We start from the raw sequence: 25,114 nt of genomic DNA, 5'->3' as shown, positions 1-25,114 counted from the left end.
CACCGGCCCTTTAAGGGAAGCTGTATTCTGCTGGAAGCTGAGGCTGGAAGCAGGTAGTGTTGTAGCTGGAAACAGATGAATCCACAATGGATTGGAGAGTCAGGCTACACCGCAGGTGGAATGCTGGTGCGGGTCTCTATGGTGGAAGTCTTGAGACAGGAGCTGGAACCTGGAAGACAATCATAGAAGAGAGACAAACAGGAACTAGGTTTGACAACCAAAGCACTGACGTCTTCCTTGCTCAGGCACAGCTTACTTATACCTGCAGCAAGGAAGGGGTTGGCTAGGCAATTATGCAAATCAACAATACAAACAGCAGATTGGTGGAAATGATCAGATGACAGAATCCAAGATGGCTGCGCCCATGCAGACACTTGGAGGGAAGTTTGGTTTGTAATCCATGTGGTCTGGGAAACAGTAATGGCGGCGCCGGCCAGCGGAGACAGGAAACGCCAGGCTGATAGATGCACATTTAACCACGCGGGCACAGCGGAGGCCGCGGCTGATGAAAACACCACTCTGACACTCTGCATGTGGAAACTCAGGAACAGCGGAATCTGGTCCTGGAACGCTGAGCCCGCCTTAGGAGGCATCTGAAGGGTAAGTAATGGCGTCCAGATACCCGGATCGTGACAGTTGCCAGTGTATGACATAGTCATCACCAATTTGTCCATTTATATCCAGCTAAATAATTGGCATATAGTTACTAACTATAGAGCTATGTGCACACGAGTTGACAAACAGACCAAGGTTCATAAAAACTATTGCTGTAACACACTAGCAAAATGCAAAAACTAAGGGGTCTATTTACTAAGCATTAAATGGAGATAAAGTCGCTGGAGATAAAGTACCAGCAGGTACTTTATCTCCAGCGACTTTATCTCCATCCAAGGCTTAGGGCAGATATGTGAAGAGAGAGTTAGATTTGGGTGGGGTGTGTTCAAACTGAAATCTAAGTTGCAGTGTAGAAATAAAGCAGCCAGTATTTACTAGAGATGAGTGGGTTCGGTTCCTAGAGATCTGAACCCCCCCGAACTTCACCTATTTTACACGGTTCCGAGGCAGCCTCGGATCTTCCCGCCTTGCTCGGTTAACCCGAACGCGCCCGAACGTCATCATCCCGCTGTCGGATTCTCGCGAGATTCGTATTCTATATAAAGAGCCGCGCATCGCCGCCATTTTCACTCGTGCATTGGAGATTGAACGGAGAGGACGTGGCTGTGTTCTCTCCCTGAAAAGCTCCGTAATCTGTGCTCAGTGTGCTGCAAATATCTGTGCTCAGTGTGCTGCAAATATCTGTGCTCAGTGTGCTGAAAATATCTACGTTCTCTGCCTGAAAAACTCCATATCTGTGCTAAGTGTGCGGCAAATATCTGTGCTCAGTGTGCTTCATTTTGGTGACCAACAGTATATAGTTGTACAGTACATGATTAGGCCATTGCTGTAGTATCTTGCAGCTCAGTGTCACTGCAAGTATCCATTCCATATCTGTGCTGCATTTTGTGAGCAGTATATATACTATTACAGTGAAGCATTTTGGTGACCAACAGTATATAGTTGTACAGTACATTAGGCCATTGCTGTAGTATCTTGCCAGCTCTGTGTCACTGCAAGTATCCATTCCATATCTGTGCTGCATTATTGTGAGCAGTATATAGTAGGACAGTGCAGCATTTTGGCGACCAGCAGTATACATATATAGTACAGTACAGTAGGCCATTGCTGTATCTTGCAGCTCTGTGTCACTTCTAGTATCCTGATCAGTGCTCAATATCTGCTGCATTGTTGTGACCAGTATGTATACTGTACTGTGCTATGTGTGTTATACACCTAGTGATTATACATCCTGTAATCTGTACTGAGCGATGTGTGAGATACACCTGGGGATTATACACCCTATATACTGTACTGTGTGATGTGTGAGATACACCTGGGGATTATACACCCTATATTATTATTATTATTATTATTATCCTTTATTTATATGGTGCCACAAGGGTTCTGCAGCACCCAATTACAGAGTACATAAATAATCAAACAGGAAAACAGCAACTGACAGTTGATGACAGTATAGGACAAGTACAGGGTAAATACACATAGTTACATCAGCAGATGACACTGGAATAAGTATCAGGTGGCAGAAGACTGCTGGATGTGGTACAGTTGAAGAATATTAAAGTAAGACAAAGGATAAGCACATGAGGGAAGAGGGCCCTGCTTGTAAGAGTTTACAATCTAAAGGGGAGGGGTAGACAGACATGGGTGACACAGATGGGGTACATAGAGAACGTGGAACAGAGGGTTAGGATGAGATTTGGCTGGGTTTGGTGAAGAAGTGGACCCCCAGAAGGCACAAGTCAATACTTAACATTGCAACATTTTACTGGGCTATGCAGGAGAAAATTAAAAATAGGGGGGAAATAAAAAGAATCAATAACTTCTACCGCTTTCAAAAAGGTCAATGGAAGCTGAAATAATGGACAACTACCTCATGGATGCCAGATACAGTATACCAAACAGTACTTAGCAGAGTTAGGAATGAGTGCTTATGAAATACAGTAACATTTTGTCATAATATTTCAGAAACTGCATGGCTGGTCTCTTGCACACTTTTGCTCTAATACCCCACCTGCTTTAGGATTTATATTCAAAAAGATTATGTCTCCATAATCCCAAAAACGTCAGTCTTCTTGGAAAGTGGTTTGTTCCTTTGTGAGGGAAAGAGAACAAATGTTCTCAAACAACGGTTTCTCAATTTATTTTTCCTCTGGGAAGGGATTGTGGATTCACAGGAATATCTGAGCATTTCTGCAATCAGAAAGCAGCGACTTTCTACAAATGTTTACGAATAATTCCAGTGATTTTGTCATTTTCGTCCAGTGATTTGGACCAATAATACCATTGATTAGAGCAAATATTTCCAGTGATTTTGTCATTTTCTTCCAGTGATTTGGACCAATAATACCATTGATTAGAACGAATAATTCCAGTGATTTTGTCATTTTCTTCCAGTGATTTGGACCAATAATGCCATTGATTAGAACGAATAATTCCAAAGATTTTGTAATTTTCTTCCAGTGATTTGGACCAATAATACCATTGATTAGAACGAATAATTCCTGTGATATTGAGGTGTTTGTGTCGCTTAGCTTAGCCGTCCAGCGACCACAGTGCATCTCTTTTTCTCTTTTCCTTGCATCATGTGCTGTTTGGGGCCAAATTTTTTAAGTGCCATCCTGTCTGACACTGCAGGGCAGGTGTTTGTGCCGACCTCTTGGGTCATTTTGCTTAGTCATCCAACGACCTCGTGCAAATTTTAGGACTAAAAATAGTATTGTGAGGTGTGAGGTGTTCAGAATAGACTGGAAATTAGTGGAAATTGTGGTTATTGAGGTTAATAATACTATAGGATCAAAATGACCCCCAAATTCAATGATTTAAGCTGTTATTAAGGGTTTTTTGGAAAAAAACACCCGAATCCAAAACACACCCGAATCCGCCAAAAAAAATTTCAGGGAGGTTTTGCCAAAACACGTCCGAATCCAAAACACGGCAGCGGAACCGAATCCAAAACCAAAACACAAAACCCGAAAAATTTCCGGTGCACATCTCTAGTATTTACCCTGCACAGAAACAATATAACCCACCCAAATCTAACTCTCTCTGCAGATGTTGTATCTGCAAACACCTGCTGTGCACATGGTTTTGCCCAACTGCTAACAAATTTGCTGTTGCGATCAACTCTGAATTACCCTCTATGTACCTAAGTTAGCGTTTTCATAGAAATAGACAGTATTCTGCCTGGCATAAACATTTTTATTAACCCTGCAGACAGCATTGAAATTCAATGTGTGTGTGTGTGTGTGTGTGTGTGTGTGTGTGTGTGTGTGTGTGTGTGTGTGCGTGTAAGGATGTGTACAGGTCTATCCAAATTAAAGCATGATAAACACCTAAAACTAACACCCCTGTATGAGGCCCCTTAATGTGACAGAACATATTAAAATATTTTGATGATTTGACTATGTAAATTTCCTTTGTATCACATTACATATGAATAAAGTCCTATCAATAGAGCACTCTTGAGTGAATTATGAACTGAGCATAAAAATGGTCCATTTTGATGTTCTGTAAATATGTGTTTGCACCCTTATGGTTTAACAGAGATGTGAGCGGAGTCTCGTGTTTTGGTTCTAATCTCATTGCCATGTTTTGGTTTTGCAAAACCACCCTCAACTGTTTTGGTTCAGAGTTCGTATAAAAAAATCCAAATCTTGGGTTTTGGATTTCTTGAAAATGGATAAACACAACTAAAATTATGTAATTTCTGCTATTCATAATTGAAATTCGGATTGAAAATCTGAATTCTGAACTGCAGGAAGATCCGGACTGGGACTTAGTTCTGAGCATATACGTACAATTTGGGTGGGTTCAGATTTCTAAAGAACCAAATCGCACATTTTCTATGGTTCACTGTAATGTATATTAGGTGACAGGAATGTACAACCTTAAATTTAGCTAATTGTGTATCCAGGGCTATTAGGAGGGGTGTGTGGTTGATGCAGCTATACAGGGTGGGATGACCTGGAGACAGTACCAGCCATTCCTATCCTGGGCTGCAGACTGCATCCTGCTCCGGCTCATGGCTCTCACACTGTGATGGGAGAGACACTATGGGCCTAATTCAGACCTGATTGTAGCAGCAAATTTGTTAGCAGATGGGCAAAACCATGTGCACTGCAGGGAGGTAAGATATAACACTTGCAGAGAGAGTAATGGTGCATACACACGGTGAGATTCGGGCTAACCCAGATTCTCACTATGCGACAGGGGCTAGGTCGGTATCACAAGCACATAATGAGTGTGCTTGCAATACTGACTATGTGCAATTTTGGCTAAATGTCAATTTTGACTATCTTTTATACTAGATAGTCAAAATTTACTTGCCTGCACAGTTTATCTAGGCTTGCGATGCCGACCGCGCGGGACCGCACAACGGCATCGAATCGGGATTGCAAAGTGACTTTCACCTTGCAATCTGCACTAACTTTTCTTACAATTTTGACTATTTTAGTGATGTGCACAGGACATTTTTCGGGTTTTGTGTTTTGGTTTTGGATTCGGTTCCGCGGCCGTGTTTTGGATTCGGACGCGTTTTGTCAAAACCTCACCGAAAATTTTTGTCGGATTCGGGTGTGTTTTGGATCCGGGTGTTTTTTTCAAAAAACCCTAAAAAACAGCTTAAATCATAGAATTTGGGGGTCATTTTGATCCCATAGTATTATTAACCTCAATAACCATAATTTCCACTAATTTCCAGTCTATTCTGAACACCTCACACCTCACACCTCACAATATTATTTTTAGTCCTAAAATTTGCACCGAGGTCGCTGGATGGCTAAGCTAAGCGACACAAGTGGCCGTCACAAACACCTGGCCCATCTAGGAGTGGCACTGCAGTGTCAGGCAGGATGGCACTTCAAAAAAATAGTCCCCAAACAGCACATGATGCAAAGAAAAAAAGAGGTGCACCAAGGTCGCTGTGTGACTAAGCTAAGCGACACAAGTGGCCGACACAAACACCTGGCCCATCTAGAAGTGGCACTGCAGTGTCAGACAGGATGGCACTTCAAAACAATAGTCCCCAAACAGCACATGATGCAAAGAAAAAAAGAGGCACACCAAGGTCGCTGTGTGACTAAGCTAAGCGACACAAGTGGCCGACACAAACACCTGGCCCATCTAGGAGTGGCACTGCAGTGTCAGGCAGGATGGCACTTCACAAAAATAGTCCCCAAACAGCACATGATGCAAAGAAAAAAAGAGGCACACCAAGGTCGCTGTGTGACTAAGCTAAGCGACACAAGTGGCCGACACAAACACCTGGCCTATCTAGGAGTGGCACTGCAGTGTCAGGCAGTATGGCACTTCAAAAAAATAGTCCCCAAACAGCACATGATGCAAAGAAAAATAGAGGCGCAATAAGGTAGCTGTGTGACTAAGCTAAGCGACCCAAGTGGCCGACACAAACACCTGGCCCATCTAGGAGTGGCACTGCAGTGTTAGGCAGGATGGCACTTCATAAAAATAGTCCCCAAACAGCACATGATGCAAAGAAAAAAAGAGGCGCAATGAGGTAGCTGTGTGACTAAGCTAAGCGACCCAAGTGGCCGACACAAACACCTGGCCCATCTAGGAGTGGCACTGCAGTGTCAGGCAGGATGGCACTTCAAAAAAATAGTCCCCAAACAGCACATGATGCAAAGAAAAATGAAAGAAAAAGAGGTGCAAGACGGAATTGTCCTTGGGCCCTCCCACCCACCCTTATGTTGTATAAACAGGACATGCACACTTTAAGGAACCCATCATTTCAGCGACAGGGTCTGCCACACGACTGTCACTGAAATGACTGGTTGGTTTGGGCCCCCACCAAAAAAAGAAGCAATCAATCTCTCCTTGCACAAACTGGCTCTACAGAGGCAAGATGTCCACCTCATCATCATCCTCCAATTCCTCACCCCTTTCACTGTGTACATCCCCCTCCTCACAGATTATTAATTCGTCCCCACTGAAATCCACCATCTCAGGTCCCTGTGTACTTTCTGGAGGCAATTGCTGCTGGTGAATGTCTCCACGGAGGAATTGATTATAATTAATTTTGATGAACATCATCTTCTCCACATTTTCTGGAAGTAACCTCGTACGCCGATTGCTGACAAGGTGAGCGGCTGCACTAAACACTCTTTCGGAGTACACACTGGAGGGAGGGTAACTTAGGTAGAATAAAGCCAGTTTGTGCAAGGGCCTCCAAATTGCCTCTTTTTCCTGCCAGTATACGTACGGACTGTCTGACGTGCCTACTTGGATGCGGTCACTCATATAATCCTCCACCATTCTTTCAATGGTGAAAGAATCATATGCAGTGACAGTAGACGACATATCAGTAATCGTTGGCAGGTCCTTCAGTCCGGACCAGATGTCAGCACTCACTCCAGACTGCCCTGCATCACCGCCAGCGGGTGGGCTCAGAATTCTTAGCCTTTTCCTTGCACCCCCAGTTGCGGGAGAATGTGAAGGAGGAGATGTTGACGGGTCACGTTCCGCTTGACTTGACAATTTTCTCACCAGCAGGTCTTTGAACCTCTGCAGACTGCCGGAAAGAGAGATACAACGTAGGTTTTAAATCTAGGATCGAGCACGGTGGCCAAAATGTAGTGCTCTGATTTTAACAGATTGACCACCCGTGAATCCTGGTTAAGCGAATTAAGGGCTCCATCCACAAGTCCCACATGCCTAGCGGAATCGCTCTGTTTTAGCTCCTCCTTCAATGTCTCCAGCTTCTTCTGCAAAAGCCTGATGAGGGGAATAACCTGACTCAGGCTGGCAGTGTCTGAACTGACTTCACGTGTGGCAAGTTCAAAGGGTTGCAGAACCTTGCACAACGTTGAAATCATTTTCCACTGCGCTTGAGTCAGGTGCATTCCCCCTATTTTGCCTATATCGTGGGCAGATGTATAGGCTTGAATGGCCTTTTGCTGCTCCTCCATCCTCTGAAGCATATAGAGGGTTGAATTCCACCTCGTTACCACCTCTTGCTTCAGATGATGACAGGGCAGGTTGAGGAATGTTTGGTGGTGCTCCAGTCTTCGGCACGTGGTGGCTGAATGCCGAAAGTGGCCCTCAATTCTTCAGGCCACCGACAGCATCTCTTGCATGCGCCTGTCATTTTTTAAATAATTCTGCACCACCAAATTCAATGTATGTGCAAAACATGGGACGTGCTGGAATTTGCCCAGATGTAATGCACGCACAATATTGCTGGCATTGTCCGTTGTCACAAATCCCCAGGAGAGTCCAATTGGGGTAAGCCATTCTGCGATGATCTTCCTCAGTTTCCGTAAGAGGTTGTCAGCTGTGTGCCTCTTCTGGAAAGCGGTAGCCTGCCTAGGAACGAGTTGGCGTTTGCGAGATGCTGCTACTGGTGCCACCGCTGCTGCTGTTCTTGCTGCGGGAGGCAATACATCTACCCAGTGGGCTGTCACAGTCATATATTCCTGAGTCTGCCCTGCTCCACTTGTCCACATGTCCGTGGTTAAGTGGACATTGGGTACAATTGCATTTTTTAGGACACTGGTGACTCTTTTTCTGACGTCTGTGTACATTTTCGGTATCGCCTGCCAAGAGAAATGGAACCTAGATGGTATTTGGTCCTGGGGACACAGTACCTCAATCAAGTCTCTAGTTGCCTCTGAATTAACGGTGGATACCGGAACCACATTTCTCACCGCCCAGGCTGCCAAGGCCTGAGTTATATGCTTTGCAGCAGGATGACTGCTGTGATATTTCATCTTCCTCGCAAAGGACTGTTGGACAGTCAATTGCTTACTGGAAGTAGTACAAGTGGTCTTCCGACTTCCCCTCTGGGATGACGATTGACTCCCAGCAGCAACAACAGAAGCGCCAGCAGCAGTAGGCGTTACACTCAAGGATGCATTGGAGGAATCCCAGGCAGGAGAGGACTCGTCAGACTTGACAGTGACATGGCCTGCAGGACTATTGGCTTTCCTGGGTAAGGAGGAAATTGACACTGAGGGAGTTGGTGGTGTGGTTTGCAGGAGCTTGGTTACAAGAGGAAGGGATTAAGTTGTCAGTGGACTCCTTCCACTGTCACCCAAAGTTTTTGAACTTGTCACTGACTTCTGATGAATGCGGTCCAGGTGACGTATAAGGGAGGATGTTCCTAGGTGGTTAACGTCCTTACCCCTACTTATTACAGCTTGACAAAGGCAACACACGGCTTGACACCTGTTGTCCGCATTTGTGTTGAAATAATTCCACACCGAAGAGCTGTTTTTTTTTGTATTTTGACCAGGCATGTCAATGGCCATATTTGTCCCACGGACAACAGGTGTCTCCCCGGGTGCCTGACTTAAACAAACCACCTCACCATCAGAATCCCCCTTGTCAATTTCCTCCCCAGCGCCAGCAACACCCATATCCTCATCCTGGTGTACTTCAACAGTGACATCTTCAATTTGACTATCAGGAACTGGACTGCAGGTGCTCCTTCCAGCACTTGCAGGGGGCGTGCAAATAGTGGAAAGCGCAAGCTCTTCCCGTCCAGTGTTGGGAAGGTCAGGCATCGCAACCGACACAATTGGACTCTCCTTGGGAATTTGTGATTAAGAAGAACGCACAGTTCTTTGCTGTGCTTTTGCCAGCTTAAGTCTTTTCTTTTTTCTAGCGAGAGGATGAGTGCTTCCATCCTCATGTGAATCTGAACCACTAGCCATGAACATAGGCCAGGGCCTCAGCCGTTCCTTGCCAATCCGTGTCGTAAATGGCATATTGGCAAGTTTACACTTCTTATCAGACGCTTTCAATTTTGATTATTGGGTCATTTTACTGAACTTTTGTTTTTTGGATTTTACATGCTCTCTACTATGATATTTGGCATCGGCCTTGGCAGACGACATTGATGGCATTTCATTGTCTCGGCCATGACTAGTGGCAGCAGCTTCAGCACGAGGTGGAAGTGGATCTTGATCTTTCCCTATTTTAACCTCCACATTTTTGTTCTCCATTTTTTAATGTGTGGAATTATATGCCAGTATCAATAGCAATGGCCTACTACTATATATACTGCGCACAACTGAAATGCACCACAGGTATAGAATGTAGATGGATAGTATACTTGACGACACAGAGGTAGGTACAGCAGTGGCCTTCCGTACCGTACTGCTATATATACTGGTGGTCACTGTGTCAGCAAACTGCACAACTGAAATGCACCACAGGTATAGAATCTAGATGGATAGTATACTTGACGACACAGAGGTAGGTACAGCAGTGGCCTTCCGTACCATACTGCTATATATACTGGTGGTCACTGTCAGCAAACTGCAAAACTAAAATGCACCACGGGTACAGAATGTAGATGGATAGTATACTTGATGACACAGAGGTAGGTACAGCAGTGGCCTTCCGTACCATACTGCTATATATACTGGTGGTCACTGTGTCAGCAAACTGCACATCTGAAATGCACCACAGGTATAGAATGTAGATGGATAGTATACTTGACGACACAGAGGTAGGTACAGCAGTGGCCTTCCGTACCATACTGCTATATATACTGGTGGTCACTGTGTCTGCAAACTGCACAACTGAAATGCACCACAGGTATAGAATCTAGATGGATAGTATACTTGACGACACAGAGGTAGGTACAGCAGTGGCCTACTGTACCGTAATGCTATATATTATATACTGGTGGTCAGCAAACTGTGCAAAACTGAAATGCACCACAGGTATGGATGGAAAGTATACTTGACGACACAGAGGTAGGTACAGCAGTGGCCTTCTGTACCGTACTCCTATATATTATATACTGGTTGTCAGCAAAATTATGCACTGTACTACTATATACTACACAATGCAGCACTGATATGGAGTGTTTTTCAGGCAGACAACGTATACTGGTGGTCACTGGTCAGCAAAATTCTGCACTGTACTCCTCCTATATAATATTATACTGGTGGTCCCCAGTCCCCACAATAAAACAGTGTGAGCACAGATATATGCAGCACACTGAGCACAGATATGGAGTGTTTTTCAGGCAGACAACGTATACTGGTGGTCCCTGTCAGCAAAACTCTGCACTGTACTCCTCCTATATAATACAGCTGCTCCCCAGTCCCCACAATTAAGCAGTGTGAGCACAGATATATGCAGCACACTGAGCACAGATAAGGAGCGTTTTTTTCAGGCAGAGTACGGATAAAACTGGTGGTCACTGATCAGCAAAACTCTGCACTGTACTCCTCCTATATTAATATAAAGCTGCTCCCCAGTCCCCACAATGATATAAGCAAGCACAAATATTTGCATCAACTCAACAATGAATAAACGGAGAGGACGCCAGCCACGTCCTCTCCCTAACATTTCCAATGCACGAGTGAAAATGGCGGCGATGCGCGGCTGCTTATATAGAATCCGAATCTCGCGAGAATCCGACAGCGGGATGATGACGTTCGGGCGCGCTCGGGTTAACCGAGCCATACGAGAGAATCCGAGTATGCCTCGGACCCGTGTAAAATGGGTGAAGTTCGGGGGGGGGTTCGGTTTCCGAGGAACCGAACCCGCTCATCACTAGACTATATAGTCAAAATCGTAAGAAAATATCTCACCGTGTGTACACACCATTAGATTTGGGTGGGGTGTGTTCAAACTGAAATCTAAATTGCAGTGTAAAAATAAAGCAGCCAGTATTTACCCTGCACAGAAACAATTTAACCCACCCAAATCTAACTCTCTCTGCACATGCTAAATCTGTACCCCCCCTGCAGTGCACATGGGGGGTAATTCAGACCTGATTGTAGCAGCAAATTTGTTAGCAGTTGGGCAAAATGATGTGCACTGTAGATATAACGTGCAGAGAGAGTTAGATTTGGGTGTGGTGGGTTCAAACTGAAATCTATATTGCAGTGTAAAAATAAAGCAGCCATTTTTTACCCTGCACAGAAACAAAATAACCCACCCAAATCTAACTCTCTCTGCAAATGTTATATCTGCCACACCTGCAGTGCACATGGTTTTGCCCAACTGCTGACAAATTTTCTGCTACGGTCAGGTCTGAATTTCCCCCATGGGTTTGCCCACCTGCTAACAAATTTGCTGCCACGATCAGGTCTGCATTAGGCCCTATGTCTTCTCCCATAGTGAGGTGAGAGCTGTTCTGCAGCTTGGATCATCTGTAAGGCACTCTGAGCAGTAGGCTTGTGAGCCAAAACAAAATGACCCAACTTCGCAGCCAGAGGGGGGAAAGTTATAATTGCTTGAGTGCTGTCAGGGGTTGGGTGCAGCGGCTCCCTGTTTTTCCTTCATGATCATCAACTCGAACACTGCTGCAATTTCAGTAGGTGCAGAATCTACACAAGATAAAGATTGTATAGCAATTAGCAAAGATACATGTAACGTGCACAGCCCAACGGGACTGCATTATCTGCCTCTCATAGCATTTAATAATACAATTGTTAGATATATGCAGCTAACAATACTGGTGCACATGCGCAGTTTAACCAAGTTTGAGGGATGCACAAAACTACGGCATGCAATTGCCATTGCATCCAACTTTAAATCAGCTACATATCTGAATAAAATAGCTCAGAAAATACGATACTTCTATCCATGTGTTATTCAAAACACTTGGAAATTCAATTAACATTTGCTCACTTTTTATTGAAAATTATTTTGTAGACTGTCCTTTTATGAACAAAAATAAAGCACCCCCGAGATAGCTCTTGACTTTTACCTGAATGTTAATTAGTTATGTACCTTTGCAAAACAATTTCATAGAATAAATTAGTAAATGCCTAATTTTTGTACACCAAGAAATGTCTGTAACAGACTGCATTTCACTAATTACTTGGATACAACAAACACATTTAATATTGAGTTAAACTGTGCATAATTACATATACCAATAATCTGGTAAAAATCAAAAGTACAAAAAACATTGCAAGGTTACATTTTAACAACTTAGGTTCCTAAGTCAGATATTTAATAAAATAAAATGTATAGAACTGTGTATCTTGAAGTACAGTAGCACTGCTGTGTACAGGAATCTGCAAACTTCCTAAAAAGGAAAATATATTTTTTTTTTAAATAACATGAAAGTACTACAACAAACAACCAGAATAAATGCAAATGACTCAAGGTCAAAAATATATATTATTATTCTTTATTTATATGGCGCCACATAGGATCCACAGCGCCCAATTACAGAGCAAACAAATAAGCAAAACATGAAGACAGTGACTTACGGTTCAATACAATATAGGACAAGTACAGGGTAAATAAATATAGCTGCATCAGTAAACAGCACTGAAATAAGTATCGGGTTGGCAGAAAACCGAAGGATTTGGTGCCATCAAAGGCAGTATTGAAAAGAAGATAAGTTAAGTAAGAGACGTAAAAGCACATGAGGGAACAGAACCCTGCTCGTGAGAGCTTACATTCTAAAGTGAGGGGCACACAGACAGGGGTGACACAGATGGGGTAGAAAGTGAGCATGGGCCACAGAAGTCTTAGGATGAGAGATGGCTCGGTTTGGTGAAGAAGTGTGTCTTGAGAGCCTGCTTGAAGTTTTGTAGAGAGGTGGAGAGTCTGAGGGGGAGAGGTAGAGAAGTCCGGAAAAAAAGGAGCACCACGTGCAAAATCTTGGAGGTACTGTAGGAGTGGGAGGAGGTCATCAGAAGGCAGGAAAGGCAGCATGCATTAGCAGAGCGAAGAGGACAGGTGAGAGTGTAAAGGGAAATAAGGTCAGAGATGTAACAGGGAGTTGAGTGAGTGAGGGCTTTGTAAATGAGTGTGAGAAGCTTTAAATGGATTCTGAAGGGGAAGGGGAGCCAGTGAAGGGCTAGTAAGAGAGGTGAGGTGGATGTAGTGTGTTTGGTCAGGAAGATGATCTGGGCAGCAGCATTGAGGAAGATTGGAGTGGATAGATGTATGTGTTAGGGATGCCAGTCAGGAGGAGATTACATTAGTCCAGTCTGTAGATGACCAGAGAGTGTATAAGGGTCTTAGTGGCATCCTGGGTGAGAAAGGGTCTGATCCTGGAGATATTCTTGAGATGAAAATGACAGGTTTGTGATAGGTGCTAAATGTGTGGTTTGCAGGAGAGGGAGGAGTCAAGGATTACTCCAAGACAGCGCACTTGGGGGCTATAGGAGATAGTAGTGCCATCTATAGATAGTGAAATTGTGGGAGGCGAGGTTGTGCGGGAGAGTGGTAAGATGATCAGCTCAGTCTTAGACATGTTAATTTTAAGAAAGCGCTGGGACATCCAGGAAAAGATAGCAGAGAGACAGTTGGATACACGAGTGAGGAGAGTAGGAGAGAGGTCACGGGAGGAAAGGTAGATTTGAGTATCATCCGCATAGAGATGATATTGTAAGTAAAAAGAGCTAATGAGATCTGAGGAGGATGTATAGAGAGAGAAAATAAGAGGACCAAGAACAGAGCCTTGGGGGACACCTACAGTTAGTGGAAGTGGGGGGGAGGTGGAGCCATGGGAGTAAACAGAGAAGGAATGGTCAGAGAGGTGGGAGGACAGCCAGGAGAGGGCAGTATCACGCAGACCAAGGGAGTGAAGGATTTGCAGAAGGAGAGGGTGGTCCACAGTGTAAAAAGCAGCAAAGAGGTCAAGAAGAATAAGCAAAGAGTAGTGACTGTTGGATTTAGCAAATAGGAGGTCATTGCAGACTTTTGTGAGGACAGTTTCAGTTGAGTGGAGAGGATGAAAGCAAGACTGGAATGGGTCAAGTAGTGAGTGGGAGGAAAGAAAGGCAGTCAGGCAGTTATAGACAATATGCTCAAGGAGTTTGGAGGCAATAGGAAGGAGAGAGATGTATCGATAGTTGGAGAGAGTGTGAGGATCAAGGGTAGGTTTTTAAAGAAAGCGGAGATGAGTGCATGTGTGAAAGAAGAGGGGACAGTGGCTGATGAGAGGGAGAGATTGAGGAGGTGAGCAAGATGGGAGCAGGCAGAGCAAGAGAGTTAGCGGAGGAGGCAGGAGGGGATAGGGTCAAGTGGGGAGGTGGAGGGGGGTAAGGAACGAATGAGGGCCATGACTTCCTCATCAGATACATGGAAGAAAGATGGAAGAGTTGGTAAGAGGGAAGGAGAGGGGTGGTAAGGGATAGGAGGTGGCTGGTTGCTGATTTTTTGGTGGGATGCAATGTCCTGATGTATGGAGTCAATTGTGGATGTGAAGTAAGTGGCAAAGTCAAGAGCAGAGAGTGAGGGGGGGGGGGGGGGCAGATGAGGTAGGGTCTGCATTAGAGTGCAATTTCCTCCACTGTTGCTCAGCAGTACATGATATACAGTACATTTAATAGAACATAGTAAAGCCAATAATAAAACAAAGACAATAAACAAAAAAATAATAATGTATGAACATGATTGAATGAAAAATCTTCTTGTAATAATCTTATATGATAAAAGGCTAACACTGCTCCTCACCTCCATGGGGAGAATCAAAGTGTTTTGATGGTGCCCCGATGGAGCAATTCAAGTGTTGCTCCATTCCAGTGCGCACATCTGCTGGCTCTGATATTACTGTTGTGTTGTGGCGCGCTAGTGAATAGTGCAACATAAAAGTTACAATGTAACATAGGCACAAATGTATTAAGCGTAAACAAGAGATAAATCTGAGACGCATAAGGAGAGATAAATGACCAGCCAATCAGCTTCCTATGTCACAGGCTGTGTTTGAAAAATGGCAGTTATGAGCTGGTTTTGCTGGCCATTTATCGCGCCTTCTGTACCTCAGATTTATCTCTTGTTAACGCTTAATAAATTTTGGCTATAGACACATACATAAATCAACTTTGACTAATGGAAATTGTATCACTACCTGATCAGCCATCTTATTATTTTATGTCATCTAAAATAGCCTTGATCAAGCTGACGAGGGGGAAAGGGGTTGGGAGAGCAATCAGCTCAGGCTGGGAACTGATGAATGGACTGAGAAGAGGTAAAATGGAAAGAATGACAAGTGAAGGTGGGGGGGTAGACTGAGGGCAAAATGTTAGAAATGTAAAGAGGCAGGGAAGAAAACAGTTATACAACTACAGGAAGGCCATGAGAATGAGTAGGATAATCATTCATGACTGAAGCAAACTGAGGGCATGATTCATTGTTGCTGCATTTTTGAATGTAGAAGCGATATGAAAATACGCTAATGCAAATTCAGCAGGAGGCATCTCAGGGAAAAAGACTCTTCCTATCAGCATTACTTAGATTGGCCCTCACAGCTCCATAACTGAGGCCAGGAAGTCTGCATCGCAAGACATTGGCACTCACAGAAAATGGGGGCAACATGCCCCAGTTTTACAGATCGGTATGCTCACCAGTTTTCCATATCGCACAAAGAAATTATTTGCTGGACAGTTCTTTCAAATAATAAAAGTCTCTTCCACAATAGAGAATTCATGAGAAGTAACATATTTTTTGCATATATAGATTAATGAAAAAGAATTGAAGGTGATTATAGAGTGCGCAATGAGACCCAGAGGTCAGCCCAGTGACAATATAAATGAAGTTTCACCTACTTCACAAAATTTTCACAATGTTATATAGATAGTATATTCCACTTAGGCGCTCCCTGGATTTAACATGAGGATGGATCCCACCTATATAATGTATGTCCTTACTGGCAACTGCCGTTCAGGTACATAACAAGGAGAAACAACAATAAAAGACACAATAGTGTAGAATGCTTTTGTCAGATTGCACTGAGTTCTATTTTCAATACATCTCACTCACAGGACTCCAAATGGTTTAAGGCACATCTTGGTATCTTTAGAAATATCCAGCTCCACAGAATTCCAACAGCTCAATAACCAGCCTCTTCCAATGTACATATAACAAGAAGAGGAAGGAAAAATAGTGCAATACACTCTTGGACAAACGGATATTTATTTTTACACTGATGCACTCACATGTTAGATAAATAAAACAGGCATATCTCAAATCGATATCCTCCTTCCCAAATGACACCCCACTGGATTGCTGAGATGGTATTTGCAGCAGGTATAGTCAGAGTCCCGGTAACTCACGGCTTTCCTTCCAGGATCCGCTTTTGAGAAAGGTTACAACCGAAACGCGTTAAGCGGGATTGTGCTGTGTATCCTGACGATTCCCTCTACATCCCTCATCTACCTCCTAGAAGGAAAGCCGTGAGTTACCGGGACTCTGACTATACCTGCTGCAAATACCATCTCAGCAATCCAGTGGGGTGTCATTTGGGAAGGAGGATATCGATTTGAGATATGCCTGTTTTATTTATCTAACATGTGAGTGCATCAGTGTAAAAATAAATATCCGTTTGTCCAAGAGTGTATTGCACAATTTTTCCTTCCTCTTCTTGTTATATGTACATTGGAAGAGGCTGGTTATTGAGCTGTTGGAATTCTGTGGAGCTGGATATTTCTAAAGATACCAAGATGTGCCTTAAACCATTTGGAGTCCTGTGAGTGAGATGTATTGAAAATAGAACTCAGTGCCATCTGACAAAAGCATTCTACACTATTGTGTCTTTTATTGTTGTTTCTCCTTGTTATGTACCTGAACGGCAGTTGCCAGTAAGGACATACATTATATAGGTGGGATCCATCCTCATGTTAAATCCAGGGAGCGCCTAAGTGGAATATACTATCTATATATATAGATTAATGCCTTTTATACAAATATTTCAGAATCCTCTTCAATAGCACAAGAATATTTCAGAGTAAAGATATAAATTGATAAGTCGTAATAGGTCTTCTGCTAGCACAAATAAATGCCTTGTAGTGAAATATTGTGCAATTCTTTCCAATAGCGCAAGTATGTTGCACAGCAGAAAGCTATTGAGTAGATCTTCAGAATACTCCAAATTAATTATAGTACAGATTGAGTATCTCATCCAAAATTCAAAATCCCCAATTTTTGGGTCCTCTAATGATATATATATATATATATATATATATATATGTATATATATATATATATATATATATATATAATATTTATAATAAATGTGTTATTATCTCAGTATGGGACCTAAAAATTGGGGATTTAGAATTTTGGATAGGGGTACTTAACCTATAATGAAATGCCCCATAGTTAATTTCAGTAACCACAAATCATATTGCTGTGGTAAGATACTTAGCAAATATTTTACAGAGTCCAGGTTAGCTTCATCATAGAGAAATAGCATCAGGTACTGTATCGGCTTTCCATTTAATACAAGCAGATGAACTTTGCTGAGAAGCTCTGGAGCATAAGACCAAGTATGCCTTAGGACAAGACCGGATCAAACTGATTACAACCTATAACAGAGTGTCCAGGGAGACTCCACATAAGGGCTGAAACATCCAATCAGCACCAGCCAAACAACTAAGCAAGATTCGTACAGGCACGAAGTCTTTTGTGGTTTTGCACTGGTTCTAGCGACGATTCCAGTCGCACAGCTGAACGCAAGGAGATTGACAGGAAGATGGTGTTTATGGGTTTCAACTGACCGTTTTCTGGGAGTGTTTGGAAAAACGCAGGCGTGGCCAGACGTTTGCTGGGCGGGTATCTGATGTCATTACCATGTCACTCGTAGCAGCAATCATCGCACAGAATAAGTAACTACAGGGCTGGTCTTGTTCTGCATAAAATGTGTTTGCTGCCACGTGGCAGCACAGGTTTCGCACTTCTGCAAAGCGAAAATACACTCCCCCGTGGGCGGCGACTATGCATTTGCACAGCCGCTAAAAGTAGCTAGTGAGCGATCAACTCGGAGTGAGGACCAAAGTCCAGCACAATCAGACCTAGTCTGCACAGGAGATTGATTTGAGCTCACATGTCTAACCTGACCATGATCTACTAAGCTGTGCTTATTACAGATTTTAACACCTAGCCAGCTTGGTCCTGGGGCATCGCAACTGGAAAAGAGGAAGATTATAGCTCTTCCTGCCTATTTATACCTTGCCTTAAAAACCCTCCCACTAACACCTAACACCTAGCATAGGGGGTCATTCCGAGTTGTTCGCTCGGTATTTTTTTTCGCATCGCATCGATTTTCCGCTAACTACCCATGCGCAATGTTCGCACTGCGACTGCGCCAAGTAAATTTGCTATGCAGTTAGGTTTTTTACTCACGGCATTACAAGGTTTTTTCTTCGTTCTGGTGATCGTAATGTGATTGACAGGAAGTGGGTGTTTCTGGGCAGAAACTGGCCGTTTTATGGGTGTGTGAGAAAAAACGCTACTGTTTCTGGGAAAAACGCGGGAGTGGCTGGAGAAACGGAGGAGTGTCTGGCCGAACGCTGGGTGTGTTTGTGACGTCAAACCAGGAACGACAAGCACTGAACTGATCGCACTGGCAGAGTAAGTCTCGAGCTACTCAGAAACTGCACAGAGAAGTCTTTTCACAATATTGCAAATCTTTCGTTCGCAATTTTACTATGCTAAGATTCACTCCCAGTAGGCGGCGGCTTAGAGTGTGCAAAGATGCTAAAAGCAGCTTGCGAGCGAACAACTCGGAATGACCACCATTGTCATTCAACACTGGTAATCTAAAACAAACCACCCCCTTTTAACCCCTAGCACACCTTACAATCCATTAAAAAAACCTAAGTTCTTATATATATTCTCAAGCTTAATTATTTGGCTACTTTTATCTGTGTATATGTTACATTATAGTACAGTATCTATGTACAGTAACATTATTACAAGAAGTTTTTTCTAGGCAATTGATGTTCAAGTTCCATGGCTTTTTTGTTTTTATCATTGGTTTTACTATGTTTATAAAATTATATCCTTTTTGAACTGTTACAATTTTTTTGATATGTTTCGAACTATTAATAATATAAAGGTGTAGACTGGTAGACATCGACAATTAAAATACAGTACAGTAGGATTTCAGGAGGGGTTTCTTTGTGCCTATATGGAAAATAATTACAATAATTCAGCAACTTTTTAGGGAAAGTTTAATGGTTCCTGTACTGTGAGTTACACTATAATAAAGTAATATTTGTTAGAAAAAAATGACTGGTAGGTGCAGTCTTGGTGCCAAAATAATATAGCATGTGCAGTAAGTGGGCTGAGGTAGCAGGAAACAGCCAGACTCCAGCTCCTTCAGGGAAGTCTAGAGGAAAACTGTACATTGCCTTTTAAGTTTCTGAAACAATGCTGTTTGCATTTCTTTCAAAGGACACTGAGGTTGCATATTGCTTTGAAAACTCCTAAACTTGCTGATTCCATCGAAATAGAATTTTGATGCATCAGAAATAGTCACTTTTACGGAAAGGACATGTAAGGTTTAAAAAAACTTTTTTTCTTTAATTGAGTGATTGATTACTGTACAGTGCCTTTCTGAACAACAAACATCTAATAAATATTGGAAACCTAAGCAAAATTGAAACATGCACTTTGAAAGAAGAAGTGCTTAAAATAAGGTAAACACTTATGTATTCTTTTTGGAGTTCACTCAAATCCTGCTTTCAACACAGGTATATTGATGTGCAATTGAACCCACTGCTATTACCAGCGTTGACTAACAAATGCACTGTATATGGTAGGTGATACTTGGGGGTATTTTTACAAAGATTCGTGTTTTTGCCGTTTTGAATGGTGTTTGATCTCGAATGGTATCGGGTGCATTTTACTGCAACTTTTTGAATCCTGATACGGTCATTCACTAAGCTGCCGACTTTTCCCAATTCGTATTTTCCAATGTCGATGTGATTCGTAATGTCAGGCAGTGTTTTACGGGAGTGATGAGTAAAATACTGCCTGACAAAACACAAGGAATCCCGGCCTAATCTGTGAGATCCGTGCAGGGCTTCATTGTTTACCTTAAAAAGGTGTTTAAAGTGTTTTAAAATCTGAAAAAAATTGAGTGGGGTCCCCCCTCCTAAGCATTACCAGCCTCGGGCTCTTTGAGCCGGTCCTGGTTGAAAAAATATGGGGGAAAAAATGACAGGGGTTCCCTCATATTTCATCAACCAGCACCGGGCTCTGCGCCTGGTCCTGGTTCCAAAAATACGGAGGACAAAAAGCGTAGGGGTCCCCCGTATTTTTAAAACCAGCACCGGGCTCCACTAGCCAGGTACATAATGCCACAGCCGGGGGATACTTTTATAGTAGTCCCTGCGGCCCTGGCATTACATACCCAACTAGTCACCCCTGGCCGGGGTTCCCTGGAGGAGTGGGAACCCCTTAAATCAAGGGGTCCCCCCCTCCAGCCACCCAAGGGCCAGAGGTGAAGCCCGAGGCTGTCCCCCCCATCCAAGGGCTGCGGATGGGGGGCTGATAGCCAAGTGTAAAAAATGTGAATATTGTTTTTAGTAGCAGTACCACAAGTCGCAGCAAGCCTCCCCCGCAAGCTGGTACTTGGAGAACCACAAGTACCAGCATGCGGTGGAAAACCTGGGCCGCTGGTACCTGTAGTACTACTACTAAAAAAATACCCCCCAAAAAACAGGACACACCGTGAAAGTATAAGTTTATTACATACATGCACACCTCCATACATACATACTTACCTATGTTCCCATTAGGCTCGGTCCTCTTCTCCCTGTAGAATCCTTGGGGGACCTGTGAAAAAAATTATACTCACATAATCCAGTGTAGATTCTGTCCTTTGTATAATCCACGTACTTGGCAAAACAAAAAAACGGAAACCTGACCACGCACTGAAAGGGGTCCCATGTTTACACATGGGACCCCTTCCCCGACTGCCAGGACCCCCCCCCTGACTCCTGTCAAAGAGGGTCCCTTCAGCCAATCAGGCAGCGCCACATCGTGGCACTCTCCTGATTGGCTGTGTGCTCCTGTAGTGTCTGTGAGGCAGCACACGGCAGAGATACAATGTAGCGCCTATGTGCTCCATTGTATCCAATGGTGGGAACTTTGCAGTCAGCGGTTGACCGAAAGTAACCTCACCGCTGACCGCAAAGTTCCCACCGTTGGATACAATGGAGCGCATAGGCGCTACATTGTATCTCTGCCGTGTGCTGCCTCACAGACACTACAGGAGCACACTACAGGAGCACACAGACACTACAGGAGCACATGTGTAAACATGGGACCCCTTTCAGTGCGTGGTCGGGTTTCCGTTTTTTTGTTTTGCCAAGTACGTGGATTATACAAAGGACAGAATCTACACTGGATTATGTGAGTTTAATTTTTTTCATAGGTCCCCCAAGGATTCTACAGGGAGAAGAGGACCGAGCCTCATGGGAACATAGGTAAGTATGTATGTATGTATGGAGGTGTGCATGTATGTAATAAACTTATACTTTCACGGTGTGTGTCCTGTTTTTTTGGGGGTATTTTTTTAGTAGTAGTACTACAGGTACCAGCGGCCCAGGTTTTCCACCTCATGCTGGTACTTGTGGTTCTCCAAGTACCAGCTTGCGGGGGAGGCTTGCTGCGACTTGTGGTACTGCTACTAAAAACAATATTCACATTTTTTGCACTTGGCTATCAGCCCCCCATCCGCCGCCCTTGGATGGGGGGGACAGCCTTGGGCTTCACCCCTGGCCCTTGGGTGGCTGCTCCTCCAGGGTACCCCTGCCAGGGGTGACTAGTTGTGTATGTAATGCCAGGGCCGCAGGGACCACTATAAAAGTGTCCCCCGGCTGTGGCATTATGTACCAGGCTAGTGGAGCCCGGTGCTGGTTTTAAAAATACAGGGGTCCCCTGTATTTTTAAAACCAGCACCGGGCTCCACTAGCCAGGTACATAATGCCACAGCCGGGGGATACTTTTATAGTAGTCCCTGCGGCCCTGGCATTACATACCCAACTAGTCACCCCTGGCCGGGGTTCCCTGGAGGAGTGGGAACCCCTTAAATCAAGGGGTCCCCCCCTCCAGCCACCCAAGGGCCAGGGGTGAAGCCCGAGGCTGTCCCCCCCATCCAAGGGCTGCGGATGGGGGGCTGATAGCCAAGTGTAAAAAATGTGAATATTGTTTTTAGTAGCAGTACCACAAGTCGCAGCAAGCCTCCCCCGCAAGCTGGTACTTGGAGAACCACAAGTACCAGCATGCGGTGGAAAACCTGGGCCGCTGGTACCTGTAGTACTACTACTAAAAAAATACCCCCCAAAAAACAGGACACACCGTGAAAGTATAAGTTTATTACATACATGCACACCTCCATACATACATACTTACCTATGTTCCCATGATTCTCGGTCCTCTTCTCCCTGTAGAATCCTTGGGGGACCTGTGAAAAAAATTATACTCACATAATCCAGTGTAGATTCTGTCCTTTGTATAATCCACGTACTTGGCAAAACAAAAAAATGGAAACCTGACCACGCACTGAAAGGGGTCCCATGTTTACACATGGGACCCCTTCCCCGACTGCCAGGACCCCCCCCTGACTCCTGTCAAAGAGGGTCCCTTCAGTCAATCAGGCAGCGCCACATCGTGGCACTCTCCTGATTGGCTGTGTGCTCCTGTAGTGTCTGTGAGGCAGCACACGGCAGAGATACAATGTAACGCCTATGTGCTCCATTGTATCCAATGGTGGGAACTTTGCAGTCAGCGGTTGACCGAAAGTAACCTCACCGCTGACCGCAAAGTTCCCACCATTGGATACAATGGAGCGCATAGGCGCTACATTGTATCTCTGCCGTGTGCTGCCTCACAGACACTACAGGAGCACACTACAGGAGCACACAGACACTACAGGAGCACATGTGTAAACATGGGACCCCTTTCAGTGCGTGGTCGGGTTTCCGTTTTTTTGTTTTGCCAAGTACGTGGATTATACAAAGGACAAAATCTATACTGGATTATGTGAGTTTAATTTTTTTCACAGGTCCCCGAAAGGATTCTACAGGGAGAAGAGGACCGAGCCTCATGGGAACATAGGTAAGTATGTATGTATGGAGGTGTGCATGTATGTAATAAACTTATACTTTCACGGTGTGTGTGTCCTGTTTTTTTTTTGGGTATTTTTTTAGTAGTAGTACTACAGGTACCAGCGGCCCAGGTTTTCCACCTCATGCTGGTACTTGTGGTTCTCCAAGTACCAGCTTGCGGGGGAGGCTTGCTGCGACTTGTGGTACTGCTACTAAAAACAATATTCACATTTTTTGCACTTGGCTATCAGCCCCCCATCCGCCGCCCTTGGATGGGGGGGACAGCCTTGGGCTTCACCCCTGGCCCTTGGGTGGCTGCTCCTCCAGGGTACCCCGGCCAGGGGTGACTAGTTGTGTATGTAATGCCAGGGCCGCAGGGACCACTATAAAAGTGTCCCCCGGCTGTGGCATTATGTACCAGGCTAGTGGAGCCCGGTGCTGGTTTTAAAAATACAGGGGTCCCCTGTATTTTTATAACCAGCACCGGGCTCCACTAGCCAGGTACATAATGCCACAGCCGGGGGATACTTTTATAGTAGTCCCTGCGGCCCTGGCATTACATACCCAACTAGTCACCCCTGGCCGGGGTTCCCTGGAGGAGTGGGAACCCCTTAAATCAAGGGGTCCCCCCTCCAGCCACCCAAGGGCCAGGGGTGAAGCCCGAGGCTGTCCCCCCCATCCAAGGGCTGCGGATGGGGGGCTGATAGCCAAGTGTAAAAAATGTGAAAATTGTTTTTAGTAGCAGTACCACAAGTCGCAGCAAGCCTCCCCCGCAAGCTGGTACTTGGAGAACCACAAGTACCAGCATGCGGTGGAAAACCTGGGCCGCTGGTACCTGTAGTACTACTACTAAAAAAATACCCCCCAAAAAACAGGACACACCGTGAAAGTATGTTTATTACATACATGCACACCTCCATACATACATACATACATACTTACCTATGTTCCCATGAGGCTCGGTCCTCTTCTCCCTGTAGAATCCTTGGGGGACCTGTGAAAAAAATTATACTCACATAATCCAGTGTAGATTCTGTCCATTGTATAATCCACGTACTTGGCAAAACAAAAAAACGGAAACCTGACCACGCACTGAAAGGGGTCCCATGTTTACACATGGGACCCCTTCCCCGACTGCCAGGACCCCCCCCCTGACTCCTGTCAAAGAGGGTCCCTGCAGCCAATCAGGCAGCGCCACATCGTGGCACTCTCCTGATTGGCTGTGTGCTCCTGTAGTGTCTGTGAGGCAGCACACGGCAGAGATACAATGTAGCGCCTATGTGCTCCATTGTATCCAATGGTGGGAACTTTGCAGTCAGCGGTTCACCGAAAGTAACCTCACCGCTGACCGCAAAGTTCCCACCATTGGATACAATGGAGCGCATAGGCGCTACATTGTATCTCTGCCGTGTGCTGCCTCACAGACACTACAGGAGCACACTACAGGAGCACACAGACACTACAGGAGCACATGTGTAAACATGGGACCCCTTTCAGTGCGTGGTCGGGTTTCCGTTTTTTTGTTTTGCCAAGTACGTGGATTATACAAAGGACAGAATCTACACTGGATTATGTGAGTTTAATTTTTTTCACAGGTCCCCCAAGGATTCTACAGGGAGAAGAGGACCGAGCCTCATGGGAACATAGGTAAGTATGTATGTATGTATGGAGGTGTGCATGTATGTAATAAATTTATACTTTCACGGTGTGTG

This window comes from Pseudophryne corroboree, chromosome 2, assembly GCF_028390025.1.
Source record: "Pseudophryne corroboree isolate aPseCor3 chromosome 2, aPseCor3.hap2, whole genome shotgun sequence".
NCBI classification, from domain to species: domain Eukaryota; kingdom Metazoa; phylum Chordata; class Amphibia; order Anura; family Myobatrachidae; genus Pseudophryne; species Pseudophryne corroboree.
This window is presented reverse-complemented; position numbering follows the sequence as displayed.